The sequence below is a fragment of the Neophocaena asiaeorientalis genome, unplaced genomic scaffold, assembly GCF_003031525.2.
Source record: "Neophocaena asiaeorientalis asiaeorientalis breed wild unplaced genomic scaffold, Neophocaena_asiaeorientalis_V1.1 scaffold356, whole genome shotgun sequence".
Classification (NCBI taxonomy): Eukaryota; Metazoa; Chordata; class Mammalia; order Artiodactyla; family Phocoenidae; genus Neophocaena; species Neophocaena asiaeorientalis.
In genome coordinates this window covers 1,473,895-1,492,375 of record NW_020172269.1, presented here as the reverse complement: position 1 = coordinate 1,492,375, position 18,481 = coordinate 1,473,895, and positions in this window count along the sequence as shown.

Below are 18,481 nucleotides of genomic sequence, written 5' to 3'. Positions count from 1 at the left end.
CAGTCGATTGACTATCAAGGCAGAGAGAGTGGTAGAACACTGAGCACAGGAACCCATCGTGGTGTTTCAACAAGAATGAGGCTGACTTCTAGGCAGTGTTCCCAGGAGTACAGAGGGCATTTCCTAAATGACGAACGGATTAATTCATCAAGACATAATCATCCTAGGGCTTCCCTGGTGGTACAGTGGTTGAGAGTCTGCCTGCCGAGGCAGGGGACACGGGTTCGTGCCCCGGTCCGGGAAGAGCCCGCATGCCGCAGAGCGGCTGGGCCCGTAAGCCATGGCCGCTGAGCCTGCGCATCCGGAGCCTGTGCTCCGCAACGGGAGAGGCCACAGCAGTGAGAGGCCCGCGTACCACAAAAAAAAAAAAAAGAAAAAGAAAAAGAAATGATGCTGACTCACCACCTTCTCACCCCCTCCCCACAACCATCCCATCCATGGGGATGAAAAAAGCAAGCATCTCTGCCTCGGAGATTTGACTTCAAGCTTCTGACACCATTTTGTAAGATTTGGGGCTGGCTTGTCAGAGGCCTGTGACAGCCTCCTGGCCTGAAGCCATTGTAAGATGCCGTTGACTGTCAACACTTCTCACTTTCAAAGAACTCCAAAAGTGGAGGGGAAACGTCTCCAAATCAATGAAATATAGGAATACTGTTTTGAATCAAAATGCCTTCAATACTTACAAAAGAGATGGGGCCAAGGGCAGCAGGAGGTGCGGGGGGCAGTGTCCACCTGAAGCGTTCCTCCATCAAGGAGAAGGAGAGTCCAAGCCCCCGCTGTCCCTGCTTCTGTCTTGCCCCCGGAACAAGGTCACATGTCACCCCCAGGGGCCTGCGAGGTTGGGAAAAAGCAAGGGTCTCACCTGGGACCTACTGATACCCTGAAACAAAATGGGGGATTGGCAACTCGGGTGGAGAGCCGGCGGAGAGGGTCTTTCCCCACCCAAACCTGGTCTCTCCACACGGGGGCCCTTAGCTTTGTGCTACGCTGGCCCTGACCTGCCCCCACTGCCTCCTTCTCCTGGAAAGTTACCGGCCGCGACAGATGGTTGCGGGATGTTTCTGTGAATGTTTGTTTAATAGAAAAGCGTTCCATCTTGCCTGCACCCCTAAGCAACGGGCTTCCCCATGCTGCTGTGATGGAGCTGCACCCCGAACGCTGCCTCAGGCACCCTCAGCCTCCAAGACTCGTCTTCCCAGACGGTCCCTCCTTCCAGCCCCAGGAACACACAGCCCGAAGGCTTTCCTCAAGGCAGGTGTCTCGGGCCTAAGCCAGACAGAGGACTTAGGGAACCACGGCTAAGGGGCAGGGGTCACAGAGGGACCAAGAGCTGGGCGTGTGGGGATGGGTGTCCTCGGAGCTGGGGTGAGCTGAGGACCAGGGCCTGGCTGCCCCCATCGAATAGCCACCAATCCCAGGAGGGTGCTGCCGACGGCTTTGGAGCCGCGCCGCCGCCGCCTGGCTCCCTGGGGCCCCACACTTTTCCTATTAGCTATTTTGTCATGGTCACTGGAGCCAGGGAATCATTTAAAGACAGCCGTTAAGTTGATGGCCTTTCTCTGAGGCAGGGAAACGCTCCTCTATTACCAAAACGCAACCAGTGGCAGAGTCTGAAAGTGCAGAATAAATAGTCCACAGTTCACCGCGTTCTGCTCGGCCCAGCCGTCCTGCCCATCACTGGAGCCCGGGTGGCAATTTTACAGTAACGTGGAGAAAAGGGTGTCCGTCGCCCAGAATTCAGTCTTACCCTTTGCCACGCTGCAGAGTAAATGGACGAGCTTCAAGACGGGAAAGTGGAAAATTCACGGGGCCCTTTTCTGTGAAATGTCAGAGTATATACTTCTTTAAGAAAATATCTGATTCCAGCAGAGTGCACAGGCAAGCACTGTGCACCGTGTGGACCAAACAGAGACGAGTTCAAACCACTAAATCTTCCAGCTGGAGGCAGCCCTGAAGAGTGGTTCCCTGAGGCCCCCCATCAGGGGCGAGCCTGCGGGGCCAGAGCAGTGGGACTCACTCCAAATGTGCCCGAGTGGCGCCCGTGCCCCCGACCTCTCCCGGCCTAAGCGCCAGCACTCCAGCCACCACGTCGGTGATGAGCGGGTTTGGGGCTATTCCTGGGCTTCCACTCCCAGGAGAGCAGCACGTTGGGGCACAGCTGCCCCGCCCACCAAGCGTCCGTAGGAACAGCTCTGAGTCTGTCCTGGTCCTCTCCACACCCACCGCCCTCCGAGGACCACAGTCCAGCCCCATCCTGCTGGACGCAGGCTCTCAGACGCCCCAGGACAGGAGGCCTGTCCCCTCCGAGCCCAGAGGCCTCCCCCTCCAGCCCTGCCCCCCTCACCGGGACCCCTGCTCCTCCTCCAAGCCCCCGGGGGAGGCGGACTGACCAGCCTGGCGGTCTGCTCTTCATCCTCTACCTCCATCGCCTCGACCTGGACTGCTTCCTGACAGGGTCACCCACTTGCTTATAAGGTCTCTTGTCTTAAAGCAGCCTGCATCTCAAACTCAAAATGCCCAAGTGGACCCATGCATTTCCTCTGCGCCCATCTGGCCTGCAGCCCCACCAGGACCCACTCGTATGTGGTCCCGCTGTTACCCCAGTGGCCATGCCTGGGTGTCCCGCATCCCTCGGACCCCATGCCGGCCCCATCCCAGAGCATGTGGTGCCTGCTGCCCCACTGCCCCGCACCTGAGTGGGTGCCCAGAGCCCAGGGTAGGTGCCCTTTGCATCACTGGCGGCAGCCCGCCTCACGTTCCTTCCCCTCTCCTCTGGGCTGTGACTATGACCTCCGGACAGCATTCCTGCCCCCGCCCTTGTACGGTGGCCCCATGACCGTCCTCACGCATCTCTGCTGCCTGCCCCAGCTCTGCCTGTCGGGTGATGTCCTCCTTCCAGGTCACTGTGACCTCATCCCTCAAAGCCTGCTGGTCCTCTTCTTCCTCCACCGCTGGGGGCACAGGGCTCCACATGTCTTGTGGAATAAGCCGCCTTGATTTCAGGCTCTCCGCCTCCAGAACCCTGAGAATAAGCTTCTGGTGTTCTAAGGGCACCAAGCAGAGCGCTTCCAGCAGTGCCGTGTTGCATTGGGGCTCCCTCCTTGTCTGAACTCGTGTGAGTCCTTCCTCCCCCACCCAACAGGAGAGCCCCATGGGCTTCCTCCCGCCCTCTCGTCAGCTGCTTGTGCATTTCCCTGAGGGCAAGGGCACCCGACAGGGCCATGCCAGAGGACCCTGGGGTGGCGGTCGCCCTCCAGGCCACGTCTTACTACCATGAGGACCAGAGAGGGAGAACCCCCCATTACAAGGTGGCCTACAGCTGAGAGAACCGGGTAGATAAAGACAATGCATGCCTCAAATCCATGCCCCGGTGATAAAAGTGCAACTCCCCAGACCTGTTCCCTCATCACATAACGGGGGAGGAAACACGGCAGGTCAGAATTGGATTTCCCAGGAAAAGGCTGCGTTGTTATACTATCATGACAATTCAGAAATACTCCAAAGGGTCATTGTGGAGAATGGCATGAATAAATTTAAACCCCTCGCAGCACAGCCTTAGGTGTTCTTCACTCTGCCCGTCGCTGCCCTCTGCAGCCTGTGCACGCGGCGGGCTGGAATCTCCGCCAGCCCGGTTTCAGGCTGGCCCGTGAGTCAGCGCTGTGATCATTTTATCTGCCTCACACGTAGAATTGATTGGGGCAATCAGAACAGCGATTGCCTTTCATAACCTGATCAATGAAATCCCACTGGGAGAGAGACAGTGTTTTAAAAAGTAATTGTTTAAATGAACTTGATATTTTTATTGCAAAAATGTATCACAACATGCCTTACGGTTGAATTTTAGCTCAGTAACCACAAACATTATTCAAGTGATTCATAGAGAAGCTAATGACAAACACGGTTGTGTTTTAAATAATCTAATAAAAAGCATATTAACGTAGGGGAGGATACCAGTTGGGTGTACACACACAAAGTGATGTGTTCATTTATGGTAACGAAATTAGTTAAATTCTGTCAAACTTTGTTTTTCTTTCTAAACACGATGCCAGTGGCATTGCTCGCCTCTACTCCTGGCTTCCCAGCCGGTTCTTTTACATATAACCTACTATCTGGGTCCAAAACGCAGAGGCTGCGACACAGACGCAGGCCCGCCTGGCTGGAGCTGCTCCTGTCACTGGCCTCACCTGGGCAGATAGGCAGTCCTTTGCATCGTACCTTTAGAACCAGCATCGTTTCCTGGGGAGGTTTGGTTACATCATCCTGGGTTCACCCAGCAGGAAATCCTAGGGGGCAGTGTGGCCACAGATGGAGAGAGAGAGGGCAGGAGAGGTTCAGGGACCCCCGTTTCCCCCGCCCGGTCTGGAGCCAGTTGCCTGGAGGGACCTGGGGCTCCAGGAGGGCGTCAAGAGGAGGGTCTGGTTCCACCGTCTCCAATGATTTGCCTTGTGACTTATCCCATGGCCTCTCAGAGGGTCAGCCAGCCTTTTCATACCTATTCCAGGAAGCTGCTGTAGCGCCCGGCCTGCCCCTGGGTTGCTAGGAAATGCCAATGAACCAAGGGGTCTGAGTGGGTGCCCAGAGCCCAGGGTGGGTGCTCTTTGCATCACTGGCAGCAGCCGCCTCGTGTCCCGCCCTCCTCTCTGTGCAAACCTGCCCCGGGGCTGCCCCACTTCATCCCGTCAGCTCCGTTTTGCAAGACTGTGAACATCCCGGCATAGACCCATCCAGTAAATGTTACAGAAAGGATAAGAGGTGGGACTTCAGGAGGCTGACAGCTCCTCCAGGGAAGGGGGTCCAGGCAGCCCCAGGTGCACAGAGCTTCTGGCTCCTGCTGAGTTTGGTGTCCAGGTAGGGACAGCGGGCAGGCTCAGGGCCTGTGCCCATGAGCAGTGGGGGCCGGGTGGCAGGGACTCCCGGGGCTCCTGCAGATCTAACAGCAACGTGTCCGGCGCAAGGCCCAGCGTTTAGGAGACGACTGTGGGGCCGGGCCGCCCGCGTCCAACCCTGGCTCTGCTTCTCGCTCACTGTGTGACCCTCCGCCATTACTGTGCCTAGGTTTCCCCACCTGGAAGAGGAGATAAACATAGTACCACCTGCCTCATAAGGTCCTTGTGCAAATAAACGGGTTTACACACAAAACACGCCCAGGACACAGGGTGGTGGGAGGGGAGGCTCGATCAGTAAACATTAGGCATCAGCTTTACCCAGTCTTTCCCTTCCATTCGGTCACACGAGCTCCGCCCCCCCCATGCCTCCCACCCAGCAAACACACACCCACCTCTGGGCCTTTGCACCTGCTCTTCTCTCCACCTGGAACCCCTCCCCCACAGGTATCAGCATGGCCACACCCACATTTTAGTCGTGTCTCTGCTAAAACGTCCCTTAATCAGTAAGGCCTCCCTCACCACCCTACGTAAAACCGCCCTGCTGTTACCCCCAGCCCTCCCATCCCATGACCTCGATTTTTAGTTATTTCTTTGTTTCACACAACACTTATTATCTGACATAAGAAATATCTCGTGCTTAAAGTAAAGCAAAAACATGTTTCTTATGCCAAAGACCTGAAATTGGATTATTTATACCTGAAATTGGATTATTGAGAACAAGAGAAAAATAAAAGGCAATACAAGGCACATATTAAAATTCATAAAGAAACCTGGACCCAGGCTGCCCACAGAGTGACCCTAAATGTCCAGGACCTGGGTCATCCTCTCAAGGGTCTGGGATACCTGGACCCAAAGGAGAGTTTGGGTGATTTTCAGCAAAGTGGGCGGGGATTTAGGGAAGTCCTTTCTGTACTGACCAAGGAGCCCGCTCAGACATCCCCGTTCACCTGAGTGGACGGCTCACAGCCGGGGCCGCCGTCATTCCGCCTCAAGACCGAGGAAAGCAGGTGCTGACACCTTGCCAAGGGGAAAGTCTCTCTCCATCGTCAGGACTGTGGTAAGCAAATTGAGCTGATGTTGGAGAACAAAGCTGGAAGGACTTTGCTCCTCCTGGAAGCCACCCAGAAAGGGAGGGCACACGGACACAGGAGGGCATTTCTGCAGGAGCGGAAAATTTAAAACAATAACAGCTTTCTCTTCTGGGAAATGGGAATTGCACAAAACTACTCCCACGTCGCTGAACACTCCAGGGCTGCTGTGAGAAATTGGCTGATGTTTGGGCAAAGTGCTTGTGTTAAAAAATGCCAAGTCGCAGTCATAATAAGATAGAAAATGCCAACAAATACATTCACTCATTTATTCAGCAAAGATCTGAATGTGCACTTGGTGCCTGGAACCAAAATGTTCTCGCTCATTCAGACTTGTCTAAGGACGTGCTTTCCTCTGCTGAATCCAAGGCAAGGTTTACTTCTGGCCAGGACCATGGAGATCTCGAGAAACCGCAGACACCTTAACTGACCTCCTTAGAAGCAAGGCTTCAATGATTAAGTGTTAAACTTTCACTTATCCTCAACAAAAAAAAAATTTTAAATGATTCTATAAACGGGTTTACACACAAAACACGCCCAGGACACAGGGTGGTGGGAGGGGAGGCTCGATCAGTAAACATTAGGCATCAGCTTTACCCAGTCTTTCCCTTCCATTCGGTCACACGAGCTCCGCCCCCCCCATGCCTCCCACCCAGCAAACACACACCCACCTCTGGGCCTTTGCACCTGCTCTTCTCTCCACCTGGAACCCCTCCCCCACAGGTATCAGCATGGCCACACCCACATTTTAGTCGTGTCTCTGCTAAAACGTCCCTTAATCAGTAAGGCCTCCCTCACCACCCTACGTAAAACCGCCCTGCTGTTACCCCCAGCCCTCCCATCCCATGACCTCGATTTTTAGTTATTTCTTTGTTTCACACAACACTTATTATCTGACATAAGAAATATCTCGTGCTTAAAGTAAAGCAAAAACATGTTTCTTATGCCAAAGACCTGAAATTGGATTATTTATACCTGAAATTGGATTATTGAGAACAAGAGAAAAATAAAAGGCAATACAAGGCACATATTAAAATTCATAAAGAAACCTGGACCCAGGCTGCCCACAGAGTGACCCTAAATGTCCAGGACCTGGGTCATCCTCTCAAGGGTCTGGGATACCTGGACCCAAAGGAGAGTTTGGGTGATTTTCAGCAAAGTGGGCGGGGATTTAGGGAAGTCCTTTCTGTACTGACCAAGGAGCCCGCTCAGACATCCCCGTTCACCTGAGTGGACGGCTCACAGCCGGGGCCGCAGTCATTCCGCCTCAAGACCGAGGAAGGCAGGTGCTGACACCTTGCCAAGGGGAAAGTCTCTCTCCATCGTCAGGACTGTGGTAGGGACAGTCAAGTAGTAAGCTTACAGCCAAGTAGTAAGCTAACTAAATCAAATGAGTCATGTTTGCAAAGAGGTAGAAACATATGACACGTTGCAACATAGGTACCTAGGAGAGGGCGTAACAGGCTATCTTAAGTAAGTTAAACAAATGAATGTTCCTTTTTTCCTAGCAATTGAGAGGGTAAGATATCCCTGCTTTCTGTAAGTTGCTTTGGGGCAGTTCTTAGTTATAGCCACTCACCCCTAAAGCAGCATTCAATCTAAATGCACACTTGAAGCAAAGCTCTCGGCTGGGTAAGGAAGAGGAAACCTTATATACAGGCGCCGTCCTTAAGGAACTGTCTTTAAGGAATCTTGAAGTCCCAGAAGGGGACACTTAAGTAAACAAGATGCACTTCAAGGCAAAATAAATTGATCTAAGAACAAAGAACTATCAATGGACGATCAGCGGTACTGGGGTCGGCTTTGCCATCTGTTACTCACTGAGATAAATGCAGACTAAACATTTCCACTTGTGTAACTGGAGAATTTATCACACAAAACGCGTAGGTCAGGGACTGGGTCATCTTGAATCAGATGATTTCACATTAAGGAATGTCTTTTACATCTCACATACAGAGACAAGTACATATAGCAAAAGCAGACAGCAAAACTAGTTAACATTTTGCAGCATTAAAGATACTTGAATCCTGCCTCGATGTGAAGATGTCAGTTAAGGTGGCCAGTGGGTGCTAAGGGACACAGCAAAAACCTAGCTCGAAACACTGTGAGGCATCGCTCGGCTTCCAAGCTGTGTGCTTTTAAAACTAGTACATAAATGATTTCAGAAGTTTCACTACTTTAAAAAAATGTATCGTGTCATTTTCTATTATAAGCAGAGGGAAACTCAGAACTATTGAAGGGAGTCCATGAAATAATGCTGAAGGCTGAAGAATATTGCAAATGTGATGTTTTTGGAGTATGGGAGAAGGAGAAAAGGAGAAATTTCATCAAAAGCCCTCCACATGCCAACTCTCCAGAAATGTCTGCTCTGCAATTCGCTGTGGACGAAGGCAGTGATCCAACTGCCACTCGGCCTCAGCCGGCCAACACCTTCACAATAAGCTGCTGAAAAAGGCAGGAGGGCTTCCCTGGTGGCGCAGTGGTTGGGAGTCCGCCTGTCGATGCAGGGGACGCGGGTGCGTGCCCCGGTCCGGGAAGATCCCACATGCCGCGGAGCGGCTGAGCCCGTGAGCCATGGCCACTGAGCCTGCGCGTCCGGAGCCTGTGCTCTGCAACGGGAGGGGCCAAAAGGGGGAGGGCCCTGCGTCCCGAAAAAAAAAAAAAAAAAAAAGGCAGGAGGAGGGAAGCTCGATTAGCTGAGAGAGGGGAGAAGACACGCCCTCAGCGGCAGGCTTGTCCAAGGTACCGGAGGGTGCGATGCTTCAGAGATTCCGGTGGAAGGTTGTACCTATTTGCCATTCCGTGTACACATGTAGCAGGACAGAAAGGGCAAGCCTCACCTCATTACCCTCTTTCCTGAGAGACAGGCAACCTTTCAGCCCTTTTTTTTGAGCTGCCTCAGTCAATGAGTGCACGTGGCTTTCCCGGTGGTTCCAGGAAATGAGAGTGAATTCTACCTGGGCAGCCCCGGAGATCAGGAACCTGAGTCCTATGACGGCCCCGTCACAGCCAGTGGGCCAGGTGTGGGATGGGGCACTAGCTATGGTGTATTGGAGAACAGCATCACCTTCTCTGCTCACCTGTAATCACAGGTGGATGACAGAGAGGCAGACAGACAGACAAAGGCAGGTGTGGCACACAGCAAGCAGCCAGGGACTCCTACCCTGTAGCTGTGTACCCCTCCCTAAGAGCCCCAGAGCTCACTAGAGGCCAGCTGGAGGGTGGTAAGATTTTGCTGGTTTACTTCCATTAATTACATACATCTTAGAACTAGCTGAAAACTCGTAAGGAAAGCTGCTTCCTGGCGGTTTGTTAGTGTCTGTCTTGTGAGGAATTCCCAGCCGGGAATAAAAGTAGAAAACCTGAAAACTTGCAGACCCCGCATTCAAAATGCAAACAGCGAATCATGCACTTGGAACTAATAAGCCCGGGATAAACGTGGTCCTGGAGCCGACACAAATGACACAGAACTTGCCACGAAGCATAAAAAGTCTCTTTTTGAGTCAAAAACTGACAGTTCCCATAAAATACAATACTTTTTTTAAAATGCCAATGTCAATCATAACCAAGAGTCTGACAAGTCCTCAGCATAAAATCTTTTCTGTGGAGAAGAAATCAAAGGAAGCAGAGTTCACCAAGAACCCCAATTACCCTAAATATATGTAATAATAAAAATCAGTGTGCTCCAGCCCAGATCTCACTCACTCATAAGTTTTAGCTCAGCTGTCCCATTGTCTTCAGAAATCTTCCCCTGAATGCTCTCAGGAATCTCAAATTCAACGTGTGTATAAAACAGAGCTCATCTTTCCCCTAAACCCCACGACCCTGGGCATTTCCCCCTCCAGAAACATTTGTCCCTGCTTCCCTGTCCCTTAGCCGGCATTGCCACCAGTCAGGTCAGGCCCCTCCGTCCAGCGTCAAGGAGATGGTGTCCCTATCCCACCCAGAAGCATTACACTCACCACCAAACACTGCTTCATACCCTCACTAATTTAAAAAAAAAAAAAAAAAAAAAGAATATGTGTAATCTTGCAAAAATTATTACTGCAATCGTGTTGATTTTAAAAGAGCTATTGTTCTCATTGTAACATATCAGAAACTGGAAGATTTTTGAAAATACTTTAAATTGACTGAGGAGAGAAAGATCTCATACTACACCACAGACAAATTCACTTTTGTGAACAGTAAACGAACTCTGACAATTCCAGATACAAATTCTTCTCTCTTCTTTTTTTTTTTTTTGCAGACAAATGATGACTCTCTCCCTTGGATAACTCATCGAGCTAGAGAGAAGCGTTGTATTGTCCACTTCAACTTTTAATTTTCAGAAATAACTTCAGTGGCTCGTGAAAGTCTTCCTTCGCTTTGCCTCTGCGGGGGCAGGGTCGCCTGCGGAGCAGACCCAACTCTGGCTCAGTTGGAAATGACAGCACGACCACATGACAAGCCGACAAGCCGAACGGAGGAGAGGGACTCCGCCCGCAGCCTGCTGGGGCGCCGAGAGCCGTGCAAGGAAGACAGAGGGCAGAGCACACGGGTGCTGTGACGGGTTCGGAGGGAAATGTGCGCGGGGGTGCCGAGGAGGACTCTACCACGTGATTCAGCCTATGGAGGTGCCCTGGACGCCCGAGGGCACATTGCCACATGGCACGGCATTTCTCAAGGGCGCGGGGCCAGGACGGGAGCCCAGAAGAGTGACGGTCACTGCCCGTCTAACAAGGCAACACCCGGGATCTCCCGCCCTGAGCGTGAACAAGGTCGGCTGCTGGGACGTCTGGAGACCTAAGGCCCAAGCCAGGGGCCCACACTCACCCTAAGCCCTGAGGATCAGGACAATGAATTTTAAAAAAATATTTATTTATCTATTTACTTAGGCTGTGCTGGGTCTTAGTTGCGGCACGTGGAATCTTTTAGTTGCAGCATGCAGACTTCTTAGTTGTGGCATGCGTGCGGGATCTAGTTCCCCGACCAGGGATCGAACCTGGGCCCCCTGCTTTGGAAGCGCCAAGTCTTACCCACTGGACCACCAGGGAAGTCCTGGTCAGGACAGCGAATGATGCAAAACAGAGAATTCAGGGGCACAGCGGGGCTTCTCGCAGAAGGAAAAGGGCATCTTTGGTCACTGCCTCTGCCCAGCTCTGGACCAGTCCCCACCTCCACCAAAACCTCTGTTCCCCACCTGATGCTCTGAGCCGTTACCCGAGGACATCGACATACAGAGAAGACACACCTGTTTGCAGTCAGCACACCGGCTCCCTCGTCCCCACAGCCAAGGTTCCAGGACATCATCTCCCCCTTCACTGCTTACCCAAGCCCCCTGCAAGCACACAGTAGGTGCTTAATAGATGCTCGCTGCCTGGCCGAAGGGAAGGCGCTCCCTCCCCATGTGGGTCACACTTTCAACTGCAATTATAATTCCAGCGTCTAGAGCAAGCCCTCCGTTGCTTGGAGAGCGTGGCCAGGAAAAACTTTTCCACAGGTCCTACTACAGACCTCAGAGCCCCTCATGCTGCTCAGGGGGGTCAGAAACTACCAACAAGTCCTGAGCGACCACAGGACAGAAGACTCCAATATACGTTTAGATTATTCTCTAATCCAGATTCTCTACAATATTTTTGCTCTGTGTCTCCAGACTTTCAGTTAGGAGATAACCCAAAATTTGAACACCCCCGAAAGTTTATGTCACACATCTTACATAGATGTTTACATAACTTAAACTTTAAAATCATCATTAATTAAATAAATCATTTTGTGCTGTAGTAGATAAAGCAGTTTCTAATGGTTACAACTCAATTGCATTGTCCTTTTAGAAGTATGTGCCATAAACAAGGCTCATCTAAGTGTGCATGGAAAATACACATCTTTTAGTGCTCTGCAAAGGAAAGTGGCAGTTGTCGTCTGGAGGTGCTCTTGTCTTAAGGAGAGTGAATGCAGAACGTCATTCTGCTTATTTACACACCAAACCTCTTCAAGTGTCTGATACATCTTTTGTATCTTATAATTCAAAAGCACGGAAGAAAGGCAGGTGGGGAAATTGAGTCATGAGGACAGAATTCACGTTGGGGAAAGTTTCACCAGTCGTAGATACAGCTTCAAGATGCAGCTCCTTGATGGATGCGTGGTGAGGCGCGTGTAGCATTTCTGTCTCCCACAAATGCCCACTGGGGTACCGCTGGCCTGGCAGGAGGCCCGGTGTTTTTCTTGAAACCAACAGAACCGCACACAGATAAACAGAAGAACGTGCTGGAAAGCGTGGCTGCAACTGTGGAATGGCTCTCTCAGCAGTGCCCGCACCTCCCCTGGGGCAGCTTCTTGCCCCACAGATGGCAGAAAACAAAACACTGGTGTGCCGGTGCCTCAGAGTGAGCGCTTGCAAGGCCCCTGGTTGCAGCCAAGCAAAACGTCGAGGTGACCGTGGCCTGGGCAGTCAGAGTCAGGGCGTCTGGGGGGCCTTCGGCTCTTTGGGGACAAATGCGGGGAAGGCTCTGGTCCTTGGCCCGAATCCTGATGGGTGGGAGGCGCTGGGGTTTCCCCTGGATTCATCCCCTGGTGGTCAGACGTCTCTCCTGGCTGCCTTTTCCTCACTGTAAACCATTCCTGCCTGGCTCTCTGACCCGCCCATAAATTCTGTGAGGAACCAGTACACTCTGAGCAACGAATACACAATCAATGCCTTTATGCTAGCATCCGCCGGAGTATATTCTGTCTGCAGCTACGAACCCCGACTCCAAATAACTGTTACCAGAGGGTTTGCAGGTAACAAACCTGCGCCGTCGTGACCGGGTGGCTTAGCCTTGTAGGGTGGGGTGTAGGCAGTCCACAGCACACGGCGATGAAGCAGCTACTTAAGTTAGCCACCCACCCTGAGAACAACCAGCCTTTGGAAGCCAAGTAAGTCTTGGGCACAGCAAGATACTGCGTTTCTAGACCATGAGGATGGACATGAGGAATTCAAGCACTGTTGAGCAGGTTGGTGGCTTCTAATTATGATGAGGAACCTAAAAATAAAACAAGTTCAATGCTAAAAACTCTCAGCTTAAGACATGATCAAGGAATTAGACGATTCCATGACTGCCTTAAATGAATCTCTTGTAGCTGGAAATTCAATGCAGTGTCTGATTCCTCGGGTTGTTGAATCACAGCATAAATAGTATGTTAATCTCATGCCTCTGCAGATTTCTTAAATGAAAAGTAGGGCATTGATTGGGGAAGGAGGACTAAAAATTGAAACAGGGATGTTTGGGAGGATTTTAATGAATCCAGGGCTCCTCTCAAACCACCAACCCACTGAGCATCTCTTTCCAGAAGAAGCAACGCCTTCTACCTCTGCCGGAGCACCTGCAGCCTCAGAACATTGACTGACATCGTCGGATATTGTTGTATTGATAAGGATGTCATTCCTCTTGCCCCGTCTCTAGCACCCCCCATTTTCTTTAGATCTATAACTAGAGTCAGGCTCTCTTCATGACCCAAGAAGCTAATTATAGCATAAAACCCAGGAGGTGTACCCTCTAAAAGAACTGCGAGATTTATTAGTTGATAACAGAAAGAAAACTTGAAGAACATATAAGGGTACTGATTTGGAGATGCTGGACCTAGGAGAGGAGGACATACATTCAGATGAAGTTTAATTATGAAAACTGGGAACTTATCAGGGATTCTGGATCCATTGTGCTCATTGATCACCTGGGGATGGGATTAGTCGATTTCTCAGTTGTCGGCTCCAACCCGGACTTGGTGAGAGCTGATACTAAGTAAAGTTGAGATGCCAGAAATCCCGTGTACGATGAAGAGAAGGAGCTGGAAGATGGGGAGAGCCAGGGCTGTGGAGACGGATCAGGGCTCCTACACGCGGACATCAGAATCCACTCTGGTGGGTCCTGCTTCAGAGGATTCATTAGCCTACCTCATTTCCAGAAGTGTGGCCATGAACTTGGAAGCCGTAGATCTGGGAGCCGTGTGCCCAGGAGAAGCAGGAACCACACCACTGCCACCACCGCCGCCCTGACCCCTATGCTGGGGGATGGATAAAGAACCGCTTCTGTAGTCACAGGAGGGTCAGCGTGTGACCACAGAGCCAGTTCCCAAGAGCCTGGCTGCTCACACTTGTCTCCAGGAGCTGTATGGCTGCCTCTGGAGGGAAGGACCTCTGCTAGATTTGGCTTTCCAGCTTCTGGAGGACAGGAAGGCTCACTCAGGGGAGGTTAATTGCATGCCGAAGGAACCAATCTGCATATTTTCCAAAGGAAATATTGAACTGTGTCCTCTCTAAGATCATTGGTGTGCTGAGTAGAACCTGCAATGTGCGTGTTGATTCACTCGTTTACCCAGCAAAGGTCTGGAGTCACGTGTGCTGGAAACTCAACAGAGATGAAGGAGCAGCGGGGTTTGTGGGAAGACACCCCCATGCACGGAAGCACCCAGCACAGTGGGAGGAGGTCGGGCTGAGCCTGGAGAGGTGAAAAAGGGATGCTGAGGGGAGGGGGGCACTTTACTCTAGGGGAGGGCATGCCAGGGAGCGAGGGCAGGGACACGTAGTCATAATTGCTGACGCAGTGAGCCGGACAATGTTTCCTAGTGTGGAAATCTCAGAGCTCAGCTTTGCTGGACCAAAGACATACTTCAAAGCCATAGACCATTTCTGCACCAGATTCAGCTTTACCAAGAAAAAAATAATAAAGGATTTTACTTCAGTTATTCATATAATAACTGAATAACTGGTACCACGCAGAAATCAGGAAACCATGAGATCTATGGTAGAGCAAAGCACATTTCTCTTTCTCAAGAAAGCATCTAACCTTCCCAAGACCTCTTTTTCTCTTTTAAAAATTTTATTAATAAAATTATATTAATGAAGACAAGATGAATAAAATTTTATTAATAAAATTGTATGCGTGATGACTTTCGTTGCACATATACATCATGAAAAGATCACTACAGTCACTTTTTTGTGATGAGAACACCTGACATCTATTCTCTTAGTAAATTTCCAGTATCCAACACAGTACCATTAGCTCTGGACATGCTGAGCACACGTGGCACGCCAGGCCCACGGTGGGCTTGGGCTCCTGCCCAAGGAGGGTTCTCCACCAGCAGGACTAGAGAAAAATGCATAGGCTCATGTCTTTCATTTCCCGAGACCAATAGCATCTTCAAAGCAGAAAAAGGCCCCAGAGGAATCTAGATTAACAGCACTATTTTACAACTGAGGAAACTTTAACGGAGAAAAGTGAGGAATGGATCTAAAGTCACAATAGTTAGTGGCATAACCAGGGTCAGAAACCAATTTCTCCTTCAGTCCAGTGCAATACCTGTCACTGCTTTGTGATCCGGGACTGGTGCCTATAGACGTTTCTGTAGGATAAAATTAAGACTCCTAAATTCAAGAAAGAGAGACCGTAGAAAGTTCTCAAAAATAGCTATATAGCATCCTCACAGGTAAGTTACTTTGACCCTTACTTGCTGTTTTGTGCCTTAAAATGAAGTCGGTCTGTTGAACGTTCTCTCAAAGATGGTATAATTTTGGGCTTCCCTGGTGGCACCAGTGGTTAAGAATCCACCTGCCAACGTGGGGGACACGGGTTCGAGCCCTGGTCTGGGAAGATCCCACATGCCGCGGAGCAACTAAGCCAACGCGCCACAACTACTGAGCCTGCGCTCTAGAGCCCGTGCTACAACTACTGAAGCCTGTGTGCCTAGAGCCCGTGCTCCGCAATAAGAGAAGCTTCTGCTCGCCACAACTAGAGGAAGCCCACGTGCAGCAACGAAGACCCAATGCAGCCAAAAATAAATTTAAAAATAAATAAATTTCTTTAAAAAAGATGGTATAATTTTATGCTTTTAAGGGCAGCATAGAGCTGACAAAAATCACATTCTTGGACTCAGAGTTTGTTACTCACAATCACATTTGGAGACCTGTGTTTCCTGCAGGTGTACAGCCTCTGGCCAGGCATCACCTGAGTCCCTCGGCTGGATGTCATCGTGACACCAGTGTTTGTAGAGTCTTCCAAATCAAGATCCCAGAAAAGACTAATTATGTGCCCTCGATTGTAATGGCAGGATGAAGGGATCCTGCTTTTCCACGGGCTGTGGGCGAGCTTTGAAGAAGGGTTGGAGCTGCAGAGGAATAAGCCCCCTGCAGCTTTTGCCCCTCACTGTGGGGTTTAGGAAGGGCTGTGTAGCAGCCCCTCTTCATAACTCACATTAGCTGATAAAGGCTCAGAGAAATACTGCAGCAAAAAAACATGTTAAAATGTGCTTTCCCTGCACGGTCCCAACTTTTGAGGTCATGGCACTGGACTTTGAGGTGAGCAACACCTCTTCGTTGTGACAATGACCTGCCACACAGTGGTGGGCCCTGGAAGGTCGGCCAGATGTGTTAGATGTGGTTCTTGAGACGAGTCCTTTATGTGGACTAGGCAGCTGTGCCCTTGGACTTCGGCGTGAGCGTGTGGAGGACAGACTCCCAGGTCCCCCTCCAGAGAGGCTGTGTTCTCAGCACCTGCCCGCATGGCTCCAGGGCAGGTGGTCTGCTGGGCTTGCTCTGAGAATCCCAGTCCTAGGACAGGCTTGGACAGGCTTAGAAGGAAAGGAAGGCTCTACAAATAAACACTGGTGTCACGATGACATCCAGCCCGAGGGACTCAGGTGATGCCTGGCCGGACACTGTACACCTGCAGGAAACAGAGGTCTCCAAATGTGATTGTGAGTAATAAACTCTGAGTCCAAGAATGTGCTTTTTGTCAGCTCTATGCTACCCGTAAAAGCATAAAATTGTACAACCTTTCCAGGGGATAATTTAGCAATATGTTAACAAAAAGCATTAAAATGCATGCCCAGAAATCTCACCTCTTGTCCTTCAGATGAAGGAAGTTACCAGAGAAGTATGCAAAGGTGTATGTGCTGGGATTTCATTGCATGTGATTTACGATAGCAAAAAACTCAGCCTAAATCTTCAACCCCAGAATCTTAGTTGAGTTACAGAGACCAATGAGAGCTGCCATCAGAAGTGGTCCCGCATCATTCAGACCCCCCTACGACATGTTTTGCTCGGAGCCTGCCTCTGACATTTGCAAGGAGGAGCCATGGGTGGTCTAGGTCCCTCACCTGGGACAACCTTAAGGACCTGCAGGTAAGTCCTCGCCCCTCACTGGGCTCAGCCCGCCTGGGCAGTGCCCCAAACTGGCCGGAGCAGGGACCCCCTCGCCTGCCTCCCCTCCAGGCAGCCGCGGTTCCCTCTCCCTGGAAATGAGAAGGAGGTATTCTTCCCCTTTGCGTGGGTGTGGGGAGGAGGCAGTCTCTGTCCTGCTTGAGCAAAGAGTCCACCCGCCCCCAGGGAGCAGACACAGCCGTGCACCCCCTGAGCCCCCTATGAAGAGCCGGATGTGGGAGGCCGGCCTTGGGCAGCACACACCCTCCAAGCAGCGTCTCGGTGGCCCCAAACTACAAGGAAAGAGGAGGGCCTCAGCCCACCAACTGTCAGAGCATCGATTCTTCCCGGCGTGTTTTCTGTTTTCAGAAGACTTCCCTTATATTATTCATTAGTATAATCAGTGGTAATAACTGATTAAACATTTACTTTTGTAAGTACCAACAAACCATTAGTCACGCTGCTCAGAGGCTCTGGGCTTCTCTGTGCTTCTTGTCTTTTACCCATCATCCTTCTGTTCAAGGGGGATAGCCTCCCCCCAGAGCAAGAGGTGAACAGAGGGTGCTGAGAGCAGCCGAGGGTGGCAGGAGGTTGTGGGATACGGGGGAGCCCCTCAGGGCAGAGAGCTGGAGCCCTCTCCCAGACCCAGTTGTCTGGTCTGAGGCCACCGCCCACCACCTGGACCCCTCTCCCCAACTCATCCACACAGCAGGCAGCCAGGATGGTGGAGCTCCAAGCTGAGGGCACCCTGCCCCTTCACCCTTGGTCTTACCCCTGCCGTCAGAGGCTCAGGATGGGATTTCTCTGCTGCTCCAACCCTCACCCTGATAGGGAGAGGGGTTTGCACCACCGACACGCACCAGGGCAACTAGGAACAGGAAACCAGGTTTGGCTTACAGGAACGGGACTCAGTGTGGGAACTACTGGCACGGATGGGGCAGTTTCTACTTCAGAGACCATGAAGGGAGCCTGTTCTCCTGGTCAGGGCACGCAGAGGCATGTGTGGCCTCAGGCCACGCTTCCCCAAGGCCCAGATGCCATGATAGCTCCAAACGTTGGCGAAGGGGGTGGTTGTCCAACTTGGGCTCCACGTGGGAACCTGCAGGAAGTCCTCCTCCCAAGGTCAGGAGGGTTTTCCCACCGCCCAGCAGGGACCACAAACCAGAGAGACCCTTGCAGTTCCTCCCGCAGGCCGGGATGTAAGACCTCCGTTTGTCCCAGATCCCGTACCTGGCCACAGGCAGCTGCAGGGAGTATGGGAATTGTCATCACCACCAGGGACCACGGCCCTGCAGGAACTCAGGGGCTTTAATGGGGAAGCAGCCCCTCCACAATCGGTTCATCTCATCAGGAAATGT